Genomic DNA, 18,897 nt, shown 5'->3' on the forward strand with positions numbered 1-18,897 from the left:
TGGGGTGCAGCTCGTGAGCTGGTGGTGGCGCGAGTTTGAGCGCGGCGCGCGGTAGCCCGCTTTCGCTCGGCTTCTCCCGGACCCGCGCTGGCCCGCCCCCGCCGGCTCCCGCCAACCTGCGGGGCCTGAGCCTGCCAGGATCGGGACCCGCCCCTCTGATGGGGGCTGCGCTACTAAAAGGGAGGGCACAGCGAATTGTTTTTTTAATCGGGGAAGGGTGGGATGGAAAAAAGAAGCGAAGAGAACACAACGGAGGCCAACTAATTGTAGGCCCCGGACCTCTCTAATCCATTTTAAAGGCCTGGGTTTGGGGCCAAGATGTTGAGAGGTTGGGGTGAGGTGTGGGGCGCGCACTCTTGGTGCCTCGTGATTTTCTCGGAGACATGGGAAAGATACTTAGCTAGTTCTTGGGCAAGTCTCCTTCAAATTGTAACTCGGTTTCTCCCTACGGTGGAATTTGGCTTCTTTAACAACCGATCCTTCCTAAAAATTAAGACGCTATAATCCCTGTAATTGGTTTAACATCGTCTGTTTTTTCTGGGTGAGCTTACATGCCAACTGCCCTTGATCTTCCCCTACCCTCGGTTTTTCCTTTCAGCATAGCTGCCCTTCGCATACTTCATCATCACCAAATAGTATTTTCTTTGAAAGTCGCACGCATTTGGCCCTTCATATGGTTGCCTCTCTTGTCCCCAAGTGCCCCTCCAAGTAAGCTTTACTGATTGTTCTTTGCTGAAGAAACATCAAGCAGCCCACCAAAGTTTAGTAGGCCCATTGTGCCACCAAGAGGTTGATAAATGATTTATTAAATCAACACAATTTTCTTCAGCAAATCCTCACTCACAGTGGACAAAGGCTTACACCAAAGCATAACTCCCTCACCCTCCAATAGATTTACCAAAATGATATTGGATTACTTTCAGACCTAAGATTTTTATTCATTGCCTAACCGAACAATATCAAACCAAAATATATAATATATATGATATATACACTGATCATTTGGAATACTTACATTCTATTACCGGAAAAGTGGGGCTGTCCTGTTTTTTAAAAAGTTTTTCCCTCCGCATTTTCAGCTCTTGAAACAGGCCACTGGTTTTTTTAGATGGCAGAATAATAGGAATACAAACTGGGCATAAGACCTGGCTCTGCTCAGAATGTGACCTTGGGCAAGTCATTTCACCTCTTTGGGCCTCAGTTTCCTTGTCACCCATTTTAATGAGGCTGATATCACCCATGCCTGTCTCATCCATGTAAGGGTGAAGCAGATGAGAAGGAGCAGTGCGACTCATAAAGCACTTTGTGGATTGTAAAGTCCGAATTGTCCCAGTTTGCTGACCCCTTCTTTGGCTCTTTTCATGTCATCTTTAAATCATATCCCTTAGGAGGTCTTATCTGTCAGACCATAGTGAATCAGATGTAAATATTTAGCCCATTGTTTTTGCCTAGAGTTAGCCAAAAAGTGCAAAAAGAAGTGACAGGAGCAGATAATTATGTTTGATCACTGTATTTTCAGAATCAAATTCAGAACACAGGTTTGACATATTTCTAATCCTTTTCTCATTGCCTTCATTTGTTGGAATCAAACAGACTTCAAACCTTGGAGTGGGATATGAATAAGGAAATGTAAGTAAACTGTATTGAGTGCCTGCCTGCTATCTAGCAGGCTGTTAGAGACCTTTCTGTACAGTATTTCACTGAATTCTTATAGCAACCCTGTGAGGTAGTTACTCTTTTCCTGGTCCCACTCTTGCTTCCCCGCACCCTCTATCACGCATACTTACACATACACACAGGTACACACCACCCCACAGGAGCTGAGTCAACTTAGAACCCATGTTTGTGTTCTTTTTACTAGTTCACATTGTCTCACAAAACAACATTCATCAGAAAAAAGAGAAACAGAAACTCATAAATTCCTTTTTACTACTTGTTACTTATTTCTATTAAAATTTTTTTTAATTTAAAAAGTAATACATGATCGTGGTTAACAACTCAAACAATAGAGAATGAAGTATCTATGGTAAAAAATAAAAGTCCTCTTCATATGTCCTCCCCCCGAGCCCCCAGTTCTTTTTTCTGCTCTGGGATAATCATCATTAAGGGTGTGATATGTATGTTTTGAGATATTTTCTATGCATTTACAAATATACTTGCTTTATGTTTTGTTCAGCATATATGACATACTATACATATTATTTGGTGGCTCGTTTTTTACTTAACAGGTCAGAATGTATAAATCCACTTCATCCTTATTGACAGCTCCATTGTCTTCCCCATCTTCTCAGTACTATAAATTACTCATCCAGTCCCCTATTGAGGACAGTTAGGCTATTTCTGGTTTTCTCTCTTAAAAATAATGCTTCAGTGAATATCCCTGTACATTTATCTTTGGGCACAAATGTGAATATATCTCTAGGTTCATATCCTAAATGTGGAACTACTGTGTCAAAGGCCATGTATATTTGTTATTGTGATAGGAACTGCCCAAGTGTCCCCTAAAATGATTGTGTCAATTTTCACACCCACCACAACATGTGAACACTACCTGTTTATTCCCTATCAAACCATAGATATTTGCTATTAAGGTCACACCAGAGTCAAATCTTTGCATTTTAATTTGATCTTTTGCCTCTGAAGACAGTCTCTACTGACTGTGAGCTCTTCAAGGAATACACAAATTATAAGATTAAATACCCATATAATGTAGTAAAAAATATTTGAAGAAAGGTATGAATTAACTATATTATCTTAATAATGGAATTGGTCATTTCACTCTTTTTGAGAAAATTGATATCACTTTGACCTCAGAGATATAACAATGACCTTCCAATATGCACTTCTTCCTACCAGTCATAAGAAACGGGCACTTAGGCTGAAAATACCATGAGTCTGACTCACTGGGTGTATTCATGTATTGGGCACAAATTCACAATTCCATGGGATTTTTCTTCCAATGAATCTTTAGGGCACGTTTGTGACTTAGTAAGACCTGAAAGGAAGCACTGGGAGAAATATTTCTTTGTAAATATCTTATAAGGAAATTGTTTCTCTATTTGCTTTAAGAATACTTCATAAAACAATACATCACATCACATCCTTGGATTTCAAAAACATTACTAGTGTAACTTGGACAATAGTACAATTGTGTATGGTGGTGAAGCATGGAGGTGGGAGAGAAGAGATACTCTTTTCAAGAAAAAACTGCCCTGGGGGCATAGTCCAGTTTGCAACCCTATTCCTATCAAACCCAATTTACAGTGTTGAGAATATTTATGGAAAATCATGAATATTGTGTCTGTGGAGCTAAACTCCCTATGTGTCTGAGACCTCAGTGAATAATCTATATGGAGTCTGTGACACCTCAGATCATTCAGAAGCAGAATCAGCAATTGTGTGAAAGTGAGCTGCTGCCTTTTGGGGAACATAGCAAAAAAGCATCTGAGAAGGCTGCTAAGTCTCGGAGTTATAGTTTGACAGTCTGAGAAATTTATACAGTTCTATAAGGTAATTTTCAACAATGGGTCCCAGACTCTCTTACATAGAAGTGAGATATGAAGTATCACTTCACTAGGATCATTCTCAGGCAGGACAAGGGAAGCCACAGAGTTGTTTTTGCTGAAGTATTTCTAAGCCGAAAATAAAATAATGAGCTGGGGTTTGGGGTCTGCATAAATAAGAAGTAAAAACAAATAAATAAACAAAGAAACAGGGAAGGTAAGATGCCTTTTCTTTGGAAAGATGTGGGTTGGAAAGATGCCATTTCTTTCACATATAACATACCATTAACTATTAGGCAATTAGAATCAGAACAGGAAGTAAAATAAAGGAAATGAAGAGGTGATGCTGATCCATTCATTCAACAAATATTTTATTGAGAGCCCAGTAATTGTTGGTCACAGATCTAAGTGCTAGAGTTTGAGAGGGCGCAAATCCGACAAAAATCTCTACTTTATTGAGCTTTGAGTCTAATGGAGGACACTGGGAGTAAATAACAAGTCAGAGAAATGGTATGTTGTATAGTGATAAGTGCTAAGGTTAAAAATGAATCTGGTTGTTGGAATAGGGAATCGGGATGGTACAATTTTAGACACGGTGGCTGAGGAAGGTGATACCTAGAACGTAATATTCAATAAAAGACCTGAAAGAAATGAAGGAGGGAGTCCTTGCAAGCATTTGGGAGAAGAGCTTTCCAGGCAGATGAAAAAATAAAGGCCCTGAGGCAGGTGCATGTTTGGTGCTCTAACACTGGTGTATTAGAGCCAGTTCAACTGACTCCTGGGAGCCAACTGTGAAATTTTCAAGAATTTTGTAAGCTGGTTGTCAAACACAGCCATTATTAAAAAATTAAATTATATAAACTTACTATTAAGTAAATAAATTATATTAAAACAAAGGTAATAAATACTCAAAATTTATCACTTCCTAATTAAGTTATTTCATTTTACTATTATCTATGCTCTTGAGATTATTTACAGCAACGGTATTTGCATGATGGAAATACCATATAATGATGTGCTACTGCGAATACCTTCACAACTCCATGATTTGTGACATCACATTGGTGGCTTGAAATTGGCCATAAAGGGAGTATTTATACCATGGAAGTCAGTTAAAGCAACAAAGGGGCCAGATGATGTAGGGCCTTACTCTAGGCTGTTGTAAATGCTTTGACTTGTTTTCTCAGTGAGACTGGGAGCCAACCAAGTGTTTGAATATAGATGTGATGACTTGACCTGACTTCAAATTTTAACAGGATCAATCTAGATGCTATGATAAGATTAGGCTGGGGAGCAAGAGTAGAAAAACGGAGATTAGGAGACTGCATTCATCCAGGGATAGATTGGGGCTTGGACCAGAGTGGTAGTCATGGAAGTATTCAAAGTCAAAATATATTTTGAAAGTAGAGTCAAAAGAACTTCCACTGGATGGGATGTGTGAGAGAGAGGATTTGAGGATGACTCCATGGATTTTGGCTTCAGTGACTGGAAAGGTGTAGTTTCCATTTTCTGAGATGGGCTTCAGGAGACACAGGTCGAGGAGAATGGGGCTGAATTAGGATCTCAATTTCCTATCATCTATCCTTAAAGGCAGGGGCTTTGTGCCAAGTTCTTAGTTGTGCTTAAGAAATATTTGTTGAATTCATGAATTAATCTCTTTTGGCTTTTGTAATCGAACAAAGTCCTGGAAATTAATGTTGACGAGAAGATGTTACCAGATGTGAAATTCTGTGACTCTTAAGACTCTGAACAAAAGGAGAAAAGCTACTAGATGCCACTCCAAACTAGGTCCACTTTCCTTCCTTTAATTCTCACCACTTAGGAGGTCTATCTGACATTTTGCTCTGCATCTTTCTGCCTGCCTGGTGCTTTAGTTGTCTGATCAGAAGCAGAAAACTTAAAAAGCAGATAAGAATAGTAATATATTATCAAATTTTGATAACATTTTATCAAAAGTAAGTTTCAAAACTTATTGTCCTATAATAAACTGAAAATAGATTCTAACAACAGTAAAAAGTGATCTATCACATACTCTGACTTTAGAAGGAAAGAAGAACATAGCAAAGTTAGTGGATCTATTTCTGTGGTTCTCAATGCGGGCAATTTAATCCCCAAGGAGACATTTAGCAATCAAACATTGTCTCACCAAAAAAACATTGTTAGCCAATGTCAGAACCAAACAGAGCACATTATAAGTCCAGGTAGAGCAGAAGGTGTAGGTAATAATAATAATAATAACACGAAGGCGTTGTTGGTTGGGGAGCTACTAGCATCTAGTGGGTGGCGGCCAGGGATGCTGCTAAACATCCTGCAATGCACGGGACAGATCCCCACAACAAAGAATTATTCAGCCCCAAATATCAACAGTCCAGAGGTTGAGAAACCGTGATCTAGGTATAAAATATTTGAAGTTATCCTGGCCTAGTAAAGGAAAAAAAAAAAAGCTGAACCTCAACTACATCAGTCTTTCTCAAACTTCACTGTATACATGAATTGCCTGGGGTGCCTTTTGAAATACAGATTATGATTCAGTAGGTCTGGGCCAGGTCCTGAAATTCCTTTTCTAACAAACTTCCTGGAGATGCTGATGCTGAGTCCCTGGTTTGAGTAACAAGGCACTGGATTATGCCACTGTACTGTCTTTTGGAGTGGGATGGGGACAGGGATTCCTTAAGAATTTGTACTGAGAAGTCCCAAAAAATAATGTCTGGGGCATGGTATTTGCACGTTTTTACTCAGCTCATAAAAAATACGTTATTTTTGGGTACTCTGTATTTTGCGATTCTTTCCTCCTGGTCAAAGCTTTAAAGTGTATTTCTAGAGCAGAAGAAATTCTTCTCTGAGGAGATCAAATTAGCCTCATAAATGTTAGTAGAAAAATCTCAGTACCTCAAGTGTGAGGTGGTAATATTTTTAAACCATTTCAAGCTGATGTCTATATACTTGAGAATGTCAGAATTAAACACCTGAGAGATCATAAACCCAAATAGATCAGAAGGGGAAAGTAATAATAAGAACAGCAAGTATAACCTCATATGGTCAGAATGACTATCATTGAAAATTCTACAAATAATAAATGCTGGAGAGGGTGTGGAGAAATGGGAACCCTCCTATAATGTTGATGGGAATGTGACTTGGAGCAGCCCCTATGGAGAACAGTATGGAGGCTCCTTAAAAAACTAAAAATAGAGTTGCCATATGATCCTGCAATCTCACTCCTGGGCATATATCTGGAAAAGACAAAAACTCTAATTCGAAAAGATATATGCACCCCAATGTTCATAGCAGCACTATTTACAATAACTGCTAATAAGACATGGAAGCAACCTAAGTGTCCATCGACATGAATGAATAAAGAAGATGTGGTACATATATACAATGGAATACTACTCAGCCATAAAAAAGAATGAAATATTGCCATTTGCAGCAACATGGATGGACCTAGAGATTATAACACTAAGTGAAGTAAGTCAGACAAAGACAAATGTTATATGACCACTTACACATGGAATCTTAAAAAAAGTAGAAATGAACTTCTTTACAAAACAGAAACAGACTCACAGACATAGAAAACAAACTCATCATTACCAAAGGGGAAAAGGGGTGGTGAGAGATAAATTAGGAGTATGGGGTTAACAGATACATACTACTATATATAAAATAGATAAACAGCAAGGATTTACTGTATAGCACAGGGAACTATATTCGATATCTTCTAATATCCTATAATGGAAAAAAGTCTGAAAAAAAAATATATAACTGAATCTCTTTGCTATACACCTGAAACTAACACAATATTGTAAATCATGGCCTTCCCTGGCGGTCCAGTGGTTTAGACTTTGTGCTTCCACTGCAGGGGGCATGGGTTTGATCCCTGGTCGGGGAACTAAGATCATGCATGCCACGTGGTTTGGCCAAAAAAAAAAAAAATTGTAAATCAACTACACATAAAAACAAAACAAAACAAAAAAACAGCAGGTATAATGATGGCTAACATCTATTGAGCACTTACTATGTCCAGGAACTTTACTAAGCACTTCATGATATTTATTCATTTAATTTTCACAATAACCCAGTGAGGTAGGAACTATTACTATTGCCATTTTAAGATGGGAAAGTGAACACAGAAAGTTAAGATATTTGAAAATAAAGTGAAAAGTATACAAGGATACCCTGATTAAAAAAAAAAGAGTGAATGAAGTATGAAATTTCTTCTTATTTCCTAGAAGAATAAGAACCAAAAGAGGTTCTTATTCCTTTCCATTTGGATGTAAATTTCAAAACCTTGTAAGAAAGAAAAGAAAGAGAAATACTATTACCTGGAAGGACTGGAACATGTAGATGTAATGGGATCTTAAAAAAAAACAAAAACAAAAAACAAAAACAAAACAAACAAAAAAAACTTGATTCTAATTTGACTAACTTAGAAACTTTCAAATTCTCTTAAAATTTATTTTAGATCTATGGTCAAATTCCCATAGAAAAAGAGTTAGTATAAATCCTACACAACATTGTAAATCAATTATACTTCAATAAAAATTTTAAAAATCCTGTAAGTTATTTATTTACTTATTTAACCATTCTAAATTTATTTCAATAACAGGTACATTTGCTCAGGCATTTTGAAAATTGTCACAATTCATGGAATCTTTTCTTAAGAACAGTCTAGCATGATTTGCCAATACAACTCTTTATTTGTAATGTAGCTAGAATCTGAAGGTTTTCAAATGAATAATATTTGAACCACTTTTCACTTGGAAAATGAAGTGAAAAATGTTACAGAACTATATGGGCCATTATAGTCATAATTTCAGTAATTCTAATCCTCTATAGATGAGGCTTATGCCATTTATCTAAGAAATGTGGAAAATGATACATATGTATAAGCATGAGATCATAATATCCTTCTCTACCAGTTCCTTTTATACTAATTGTTGTATTGCACGGAAATATAAAGTATATTTTGTTTGCATATACAGACATTCATTCCTCCACTCCCTCGTTCTTTACACTTTGAGAAAATTGGAGAGAAAAAAAAGGAAAAGGGGGAGGGGATTCATGGAATGGAAAATGTCCAATGAAAATTCTCTTCTCACTCAAAACAATTTAAAAAAAAAAAAAAACACCTCCATAATACATTTGGAGGTTGCAAAGGGGCTTCATTACAATGCTCTGACACTTGGACATTTACTGTTTTTTCTTTTTTTTTTCTTAATGCATCAATTTGTTTACTGAGAGTCAGCTATATATTAGGCACACTTACTATTTTTTCTAGTTGGATAAAGTAATTTACTGGAAATCAAATAGTAGTAGTAGTTTATAAGAAAATTCCCTGGTAGGACCCTCCTACACTATTGGCAGGAATGTAAATTGGTGCAGCCACTATGGAAAACAGTATGGAGGTTCCTTAAAAAGCTAAAAACAGAGTTACCATATGATCCAGCAATCCCACTCCTGGGCATATATCTGGAGAAAACTCTAATTTGAAAAGATACCTCAATGTTCATAGCAGCACTATTTACAATAGCCAAGACATGGAAGCAACTTAAATGTCCATCAACAGATGAATGGGTAAAGAAGATGTGGTACATTTATACAATGGAATATTAATCAGCCATAAAAAAGAACGAAATAACGCCATTTGTAGCAACAAAGATGGACCTAGAGATCATCATACTAAGGGAAGTAAGAGGGAGAAAGACAAATATCATGTGATATCATTTATATGTGGAATCTACAAAAATAATACAAATGAACTTATTTACAAAACAGAGACAGACTCGCAGACATAGAAAACAAACTTATGTTTACCAAAGGTGGGGGGGGAGAAATAAATTAGGATTTGGGGATTAGCAGATACAAACTACTATATAAAATAGATAAACAACAGGATTTACTGGATAGCACAGGGAACTATATTCAATATCTTATAATAAACTATAATGGAAAAGAATCTGAAAAAGAATATATATATATACAAAACTGAACCACTTTGCTGTACACCAGAAACTAACACAACATTGTAAATCAACTATACTTCAATAAAAAAAAAGAGAGAAAGGAAATTCCTTGGTAAATTGACAATTTATCAGTATCTGCTATTTGCCAGTTGCTTTGTATATGTAGGCAGTCATAAATGTTAGAAATAAGGCCAAAGGAAATTCAAATTTCTAAATGTTTGAATGTTTAAGAAAATAAAAAGCAAAATTTAAAAATCTTTATATACAGTGAAATTTGGGTTGTGCCATAACACCATGAACACAGAAAATGTACCACAGTATAAATTCAAACTAAAATAATTTTTTCCTGATTTATCCAGATAATTATTTCTCACTTTTTTTTTTGCCTGTAGAGATCCAGCCTACTGAACACACTTTGTAAAAAATATTTTAATGTGTTTTAATATTTAAAAGTTTTTAACCTATTCTGAGATCCATGAAAACTGAAGTATTTGAAAATATTTGTCTTTCCTACATAAGTCAAATTATACCAAAGGACACATTGAAAGTAGTTTGCCTGTTAATTCATCTATAGGTTTTGTGTAGAACCTAAATATAATTTCTGTGCTCAGGACTTCCCTGTTGGTCCGGTGGCTTAGACTCCGCGCTCCCAATGCAGGTGGCCCGGGTTCACTCCCTGGTCAGGGAACTAGATCCCACATGCCGCAACTAAGAGTTCACATGCTGCAACTAAAGATCCCGCATGAGGCAACGAAGATCCCGCGTGCTGCAACTAAGACCCAGCGCAGCCAAAAAAAAAAAAAAAAAAATTCTGTGCTCATCACTAATGCATGACGAAAGCTTTTCTTTCCAGATTGCGTTTGCACCATCACAAGCAACACTTCTTTCTTTACTGGGTAACAGTTGGATTCCCCAACAAGGGTTTTGCCGTGGATTTGGGAAGACAAGGCGAGCACAGGGTGAACAAATAAAATGAACAAAGGTGCATGAAGTGGAGGCTGAAGCAGGGTGGCAAAGCTGGAACAAGGGGACCACCGCAGCAGCTGGCGGAGTTGTTAGGGGTGTGCAGTCGAAGGCTGGGAGGTGCAGGCTTAGCAGGAACCTTATGCCATCCAGGAGGCTGAGTCAAAATAAGCCCCCAGCCTTGCCAGACTGAGGAAATAGAAAAGAGTGCCGGGTTGTCCTTCAGAGGCAATGAGGTAGGAGACAGTAAAGATCACAGATTTAATTACCCAGGTGGCAGAAGCATCTTCTTGATAATAAACCAAGAGACTCAACCCAAGGAAACTATGGAGAAGGAAGAGAGGGACTTATGAATGACATGGGTGTAAACAGTTTTAGCTGCTTTTTTTTTTTTTTGGCTGTGCCGCCTGGCTTGCAGGATCCTAGTTCCCCGACCAGGGCCGAGTCCTAACCGCTGGACCACCGGAGAATTCCCAGTTCGAGCTGCTTCTTATAACACTAGGATACAAATCTTCCTATTTCAAGCAAAGGTTTCAGTTTTCTGATCAGAAAGAGAGTGGGCCAGGAGACCAAGAAATTCGTGCTATACCAGATTAGTCAGGGTTTTGGAGAGCCCCTAAGGCCCTGCACCTATTATAGCATTTTCAAAATCCACGGTGGTCCAAAAGGGCCTCAGTTTTCTGAGGAGTCCATGCTTCCACTGGTACAGCTAGAAAAAACTAGAGGCAAGTCAATGGAGCTTGTCACTCAGTTGTTTCAGGAGAATTTGTCCAGTCTTGTCTTATAGTAGCATCAGCTCCAATGCTAGAGAAAAATATAAAAACAAAACTGAGTCCTTGAACTAAGTAAGCCAATGAGAGAAAAACAAGGGGCCATTGGAAGTTCACACAGCTCCTGATCATCTTTCCATCAGGAGCTAACCTCTCCCCTACACCTTACTGACAATGTGGACTATAGCCTGTTTCGCTCCCAGCCTCCTATTATTCCTGTTAAAGAGCCGGATCACCTGGGCCCTCTGGCTGCATCCTCAAGGCAGGAGATGCGAGTGCTCTTCCATAGACAGGGACTAAGAGGAGAAGACAGGCCTTTCCTTCCCTTTCCACCGAGGCCTCTCCAGAGAGGACCCAAAGGACAGCAGGCAGCCCGAAGGCCAGCACGGGGGCTCCTAGAAGAATTGTCTTCTAGTCCCTGCCCTTAGAGACGTAGAACTGGCAGGTGTTATTTCTCCCTTCTAGTTTTTCTCACAAATGAATGGGGTGGGGTGGGGAGAGTGGGGAGAGTGGTTTCAGGCATTTAAGCTTTAGTGGGAGTGAGAGATCTGCAGACATACTTCTTATAAGATCAGGGTGACGAAGATCAGGGTGACGAAGGGAAGAAAAGAGGTCCACCAAGGGGACCTAAAGGGACAGAAAGGGGACCCAATGAGGGAGGACAGAGTAAATGGGGCTTCATCCTGGAATCTAGAGAGGGAAGGAGAATCACATGCAGATCTGAGAAGGCAACCGGCAGAACGTCATCATGAAATTCTTGGTAGGAGGGCATGAGAGAATTTGCTTCTATTTGCTCCAGCGAACATGAAATCCCCGAGGTCTTGTGAACAACATAAACTTCCTTGGTTGTTGAAGACTGTAGCCCAACAATTTATACTGTGGAAATAACTGGCATAGAGGAAAACATATGCGGTTTGCCTGAGGGACAAAAACACCTTCATTTATAAATTCCACATCTATATTGCAAATTCTGCTCCTGCAGGAGATACGTGGCTTTCTAGTAGCTGCAATGGAGAGAGACAGGTTTGAGCGGCACCAAAAAAGTGAGTTTCACAGGATCAATCAATAGTTTTATAAATGTTGCCGCATTTTTAAAAAATTGGAACTGCAAAATGGGACGGTGAAAAATGTCTGGAATCAGGAGAGCTGAATTCTCCTCCCCATTCTACCCGTAATGGACAGGCAGAGCTCTTCACTGTCTGTGAAGTATTCCAACTGCTAAAAGGTTCCTAAAGTCCTTTCTGGCCTAAAGATAATCCCTAACTTCTGTGTGTTCCTTTCTTCTTAGAGATTAAAACTGATAAAGAGAAGGGCAGAAAAAAAAAGTTTATTAGGGATTTTATGAATATATGTGTCTTAAGGAAGCATTCCCTATACTTGTTCAGACATTCATTCATTTAGCTAATATTTTGAGTCCCTGTCGTGGGATACATACTGTGCTGGGGCTGGGAATACAATGATGAGAAAAACCTTTCACTTCCCTGGACAGAAAAAGACCTAATGATGAAAATGTTTTCTTCAGATGTGATTTTTCCTATAATTGGGTCTACAATAGACTCTATGTAATCACACATCGTTTCATAAATTTGAACAAATTATCCTTAACAAGTAGGGGTTAATTTAGTTGCATGGTTGGCTTTTTTTTTTTTTTTCATACCAGGGATCTATTTTCATTGAACGATCTTAGAGAAAGTCTTTGAAGACATTTCAGAGTCACTTGGTCAAAAGTATTTATTGATAATTTACTGCATGGTAGATTTGCTATAGGTGGTGAGGATATGGTGAAAACAAGTCAGGTAGAGGCCCTGCCCTCAAAGATTCATAATCTTGCATCTATTAAAGTATGAGAAATTTAAACTAGTTTCCACTCATGCAATTTAAACTTTGTTATGTTAGTCAATTGCCCCAGCTTCATAAGGTGGCCCTGAAATTTTTCAGGTGATTTTTTTTTTTTTTTTCAATTCAGGACTGTTTGCTTATTTAGACAATTTGTGACAAACTGTCACTTTTTCAAGCAATGCTGCCAGCGTGTTGATTTGAAAAAATAAATGTGACCATGCCACTCTTCCTTCTCCTCTCTAGCTCCCCATTCCCTCCCTTCCAATTTTAAAAAAATCCTTCAGGGACTTCCCTGGTGGTCCAGTGGTTAAGAATCTGCCTTCCAATGCAGGGGACACGGGTTCGATCCCTGGTCAGGGAACTAAGATCCCACATGCCGCGGGGCAACTAAGTCTGGGCTCCGCAACTACTCTGCCCATGCACCTCAATTAAGACCCTACGCAGCCAAATAAATAAATATTTTTTAAAATAAAAATTTAAAAAATTTAAAAATCCTTCAGTGTCTACCCTTTACCTCACAAGAAAAGAAACCCCAACTCCCTAGCACATCAGGCAAGGCCCTTGGTGACTGGACCTTGCCTCCCCCAGTCCTGCTTGTGCTCTGAGGCTTGCACACGGTCCACTCTGGCCACACTGATTGCCATTTCCCAGAACAACAGTCTCTCAGCTCTGGGCCTTTACTCATGCTGCTCCCTAAGTCTAGACGGCTCTTCACCCGCTTCCTCCTTCTGGTGACTTCACTTATTCCCTGGACTTGGGTTCATCCATGACCCCCACAGTTCCTGTGCCTACATCCATCCTGGGACTCACCTAGTACAGTGCAACGGCCCACTGACACATCCATCTCCTGACCATAATGGGAAATTTCAGGATGGTGTACAGGGCTGACACGGAGACACCCATAATGAAAGTTTTGAATGAATATGAATAAATGAGCACACATCTACAGATGACATTCCTAGCAGGGAGAACAACATGAGGGAAGACAAGCATGGTGCATTAGGGACACTGGAAGGAATTCAGAATGTTTGGAAAATGCAGTTGAAGAAGATGAATGGCTAGAGATGGGACAAAAGAGAGAAGCAAGGACAGATGCAGCCAGTTTGATAATTTGGACTTCATCCTGAGGACAATAGTGAGTCATTAAGGGGTTTTAGGAAAATGAGTAATTAGACGTGTTGATTTTTTTTTTTTTTCTTTAAGTAACCTGAGCCTTCCAAGTCTCAGCTAGAGACGTGCAACCACCTTGGGTGGTAAGGAGTAAAAGCGCCCGTGGCCAGTACAGGGATCGAACCCGTGACCTTGGCGTTATCAGCACCACGCTCTAACCAACTGAGCTAACCAGCAGCGACAGGAGAAATTAGATTAGCGTTTTAGAAAGAACCTTGTAAAGAATAGATTTGAAGGAAGGAAGACTGGGGATGAGGAGATATGTTAGAGTGACTATTGCAGAAGACCAAGGAAGAGCTGATGATGGCCTGAACTAATCTAGCAGCCTTGAGGATAGCAGGAAGTGGAAAGATTCAAGAAATGTTAAGGGGGTAGAATTGGCAGAACTTGGTGGTTCATTGGTTGTGCATCTTCCCTCCCCAACCAAGTGCTAAACTTCTGAAGAGCAGGAACTCTGCAATATATGGCTTTGTATTCCATTAAGTTACCTATGGTGCCTACCTATAGATTAAGTGTTCAATAAATATTTGTTGAATTAATAGATGAATGAGTGAATGAAACTATAGCTACACACAAGCTCAAGCTGATAAATCCTTACTCTTCAAAACAAAACAAACATATAACTCACACAACTTAGATTTACAAAAGACTGAAAAACAACAGAAAAGGCTAGCTCAGGGACTTCCCCGGTGGCGCAGTGGTTAAGAATCCGCCTGCCAATGCAGGAGACACTGGTTCGAGCCCTGGTCTGGGAAGATCCCACATGCCGCGGAGCAACTAAGCCCGTGTGCCACAACTACTGACCCTACGCTCTAGAGCCCGCGTGCCACAACTACTGCAGCCTGCGTGCCTAGAGCCCGTGCTCCGCAACAAAGAGAAGCTACCGCAATGAGAAGCCCGCACACTGCAACAAAGAGTAGCCCCCGCTCGCCGCAACTAGAGAAAGCCCGCGCACAGCAACGAAGATCCAACGCAGCCAATAAATAAACACATAAATAAATTTATAAAAAAAAAAAAAAAGGCTAGCTCGGTGGAGTGTTCCTGTTGTCAAAAAAGACAAATATAATCAATTTATAAAAACCCCTATTATTCCTCGAAGGAAGGAGACTTATTCTAAAGCAAATGATTAAAAGGATCTCATTTTACTCAATTTGTACAAAGAGAAAAGTCTGTGCAACTAGCCACTTAGAATCATATTACATAGAGATCCCTTGTCCAAGCAATGTGAAAGTATATTGCATGCTATTATATGCTACGTCTGTTTGGAGAAATCTTGTCACTTAGATATGTCAGAAATGTCAGAAAAAATGTTGTGTGCTTTCCATACAGAAAAATCCTGAATTTCATATTCCCTCCAGAAATATTCTTGTAACTCATAAAATATTGAACTATGATTCCAGAAGTTATAGGGCAAACCAGCTCACAAAAAGATGTGTCGAAGGTGATGGAGGATGTCATTATAGTTAATCAATAGCCCATTATTGGAAATCAGCAACAATCTTAATAGTTAACATAATAAACACATTTAGCCTACAAAATGAATGCTTTGATTCATTCTTCAACCTTACTTAATTATTTCCGCAATCAAAGAAATGATGACAAATTTTCTTTCCAAGTTCAATATCCTGTTAAAAAGATTTTCAAGCAAGGTCACAACTAGTCATACACACAAATAAGAAACAAAGTCACAAAGACTAATTCATCTTTTGCATTTGCATACTCTTGGTGATAAACTGCGAAAGGAGCTTAGATTATTTTTTAAAATGTAAAAGTGTCAAATGCAAAAGTACATCACAATACCTGATTATCACAGATACGAACCTAACAGAATCAGTTTTCCAAAAAGGGAAAATATCAGTTATCTTATTTTACCTGCACAATTAAACCTAACTACACACCAGTCCAACTCTACTTGCTTGAAAATATTGAAAAGCATAAAAAGGACCAAAGATGAGGATAGTTTGAACTATGATATTCACATTTTAATTGAAAGATAGATGCTTCACCATATGAGATCTCAAATTATTAATTTTATTGCCTTAAATTTTTTCTTACATCTAGGTTTTTAAAAACTTTTAGTTGGTCAAGTTTTTAAATGATAGATAAAATTTAAGTGATCTTTCTCAAATTTTTTTACAATTTATAACTAGTAAAGAGAACTTAAGAGACTAGTTAATTCAATGCTTTTGATTTGATAATTAAAAAAAAAACAAAACACCATCAACTATGTTTCAGGTTAGTGGGCTTGCAAAGTTTTTTTACCTCAACCCACAGTAAGAAATACATTTTACATTATGACCTAATCCACATGACTGCACATAAAGGACTGAAACAGGACAGTATTTCTACGAAACATTACTGTGTTGTACTCTGGTAGTTTCTGTTCTATTCTAATTATGTTTTAAAGACTCGCTAAAGTGGTGGGCTATGGCCTGCTACTTGAAAACCTCAGCTTTAGTCACCCCATATTTTAGAAACAACATAATGATTAAAGACTCTTGGGGCAGATGTCTGATTTCGAATCCCAGCTCCACTACCTTCTAGCTCTGTGATTTTGTGCAAGTTCCCCATACTCTTTTGACCCAGCCTCCCCATCTGTAAAATGAGGCTAACAACAGGATCTACTTCATTGTGAGAAATGGTTTTCAATACACGTGATACTTGTAAGCTTGGATAAAAGTGCCTCCCACTTGGTAAACATTCAATTCTACCCCTTCTTCTTATTATTATTATTTATTACTTATCAGTCACCGGGGGTTTTCTAAACGTCTATGTATAATCCATGATACCAGGCATTCTCAGGCATTCCAAAGACACACTGTTCTCATGACTCATCTTTGATTGATAAATTGTAATCATGACAAATTGGCTTTTAAATATTAGTGAGATAAAGTACTTGTCACTTCATCAAAATACCGTGTTTCCCCTGGTTTAAAAACAAAAAATTCAAGTTCTATATAATTACCAAATAACTACCCCTCAGAACCAAAGAATAATTTTGTCACAGAGGGTGCTTATCAACCTCATCAAGTCTCTCTGAAAGGAGAGTCCAGTGTTTGAAATTCATTTTCAGATGGCGTTTACAGCCTCTCCCTCTGGTGAGGAAATGTGTTGTAATAAGACATTTAAAATCTTTTTTTTTTTTTTTTTTCTTCCTTTTTGTTTTTTGGGCTTCCCTGGTGGCGCAGTGGTTGAGAATCTGCCTGCCAATGCAGGAGACACGGCTTCGAGCCCTGGTCTGGGAAGATCCCACATGCTGCGGAGCGACTAGGCCCGTGAGCCACAATTGCTGAGCCTGCGCGTCTGGAGCCCGTGCTCCGCAACAAGAGAGGCCGCGATAGTGAGAGGCCTGTGCACCGCGATGAAGAGTGGCCCCCACTTGCCGCAACTAGAGAAAGCCCTCGCACAGAAACAAAGACCCAACACAGCCATAAATAAATAAATAAACAAATAAAATTTAAAAAATCTTTTTTTCCATAGACTTAAAAAAATATATATTTATTTATTTATTTTATTTTTGGCTGCGTTGGGTCTTCGTTGCTGAGTGCGGGCTTTCTCTAGTTGTGGCGAGCGGGGGCTACTCTTCATTGTGGTGCGCGGACTTCTCATTGCAGTGGCTTCTCTTGTTGCGGAGCATGGGCTCTAGGCACGCTGGCTTCAGTAGTTGTGGCACACGGGCGCAGTAGTTGTGGCTCGTGGGCTCTAGAGCGCAGGCTCAGTAGTTGTGGCGCATGGACTTAGTTGCTCGGCGGCATGCGGGATCATCCCAGACCAGGGCTCGAACCTGTGTCCCCTGCATTGGCAGGCAGATTCTTAACCACTGCGCCACCAGGGAAGTCCAAGACATTTAAAATCTTGATCGTTGTCCATAGAATTTTCACTCCTTCAGATTAACACAGCTTGAAGCACCACAATTGATATCTACACCATTAATTATATTATAAAACAATGGCTTTTTCCTTTTTTAGAATGTCACAGGAAGAAAAAAATATATATTTCCCCCTAAAGTCATAACCTTCTAAACAGACATTCAGAACTTTATTACTTAGCATCTGTATTAGCAATAATATCAAATTCTTTACAAGATGAATAACAGAATAAAAGTAATTCCAGAGTTTAAAATTGTGTATTAGTATTATTTTTTTTACTTTGATAAGACAAACAGGGTCTTTTGTTACATCGTTTTAATTCTATTAACTTTGGCCAAGTGTACTAGATAGTTACTGTTAGACTAGAAACTCCCTAATGATATTGTAATTCCGAATACCACTTCCTGAACTGTTACCCAAATTGATTTCTAGATGCTTAAGGCAGCCTAAGAGTTATTGTAAAAATCACACCAATTAAGAGGGAAACTGGCTTTACTCTGCTATTCCTTAGTTTCCATATTTGCTTTTGCTTCTCTGCCAGAACTATACACTTGCTTATTTTTCTTGTAAAGTTCTTTGAGGCTTCTCCTAAGTAGAGTAACTGTGTGATGTGTTAGCAGGGGGAGGTGTTGGGGTAGAGTATAATGAGGACTGTCTGGCCTACCCACATGTGGGCAGAAGGAGAGGTCACCTCAGAGTTTCACGATTTGATTATCCTCTACAGCAAACTTATATCAACAGGTAATAGAATCTATCTATAGAAGTAACCACTCTAGAAATGGTTAATAATCTATAGGTCAAAGAGATCTGTGAATTCCTAGAT

The 18,897-nt window shown here is 38.8% G+C and overlaps 1 protein-coding gene and 1 non-coding gene across 4 annotated transcripts in view; both read right to left on the minus strand.

Moving 5' to 3' along the window:
• The window catches only part of XPO1 (exportin 1), a 163,848-nt gene that overhangs the window by 43,458 nt on the left and 101,493 nt on the right, over positions 1–18,897 (minus strand). The gene's annotated exons all lie outside the window — the stretch shown is intronic.
• TRNAI-GAU (transfer RNA isoleucine (anticodon GAU)) lies at positions 14,309–14,382 on the minus strand. The gene has a single exon. It is a non-coding gene; the product is annotated as a tRNA-Ile (tRNA).

The sequence above is a fragment of the Eubalaena glacialis genome, chromosome 14, assembly GCF_028564815.1.
Source record: "Eubalaena glacialis isolate mEubGla1 chromosome 14, mEubGla1.1.hap2.+ XY, whole genome shotgun sequence".
NCBI lineage: Eukaryota > Metazoa > Chordata > Mammalia > Artiodactyla > Balaenidae > Eubalaena > Eubalaena glacialis.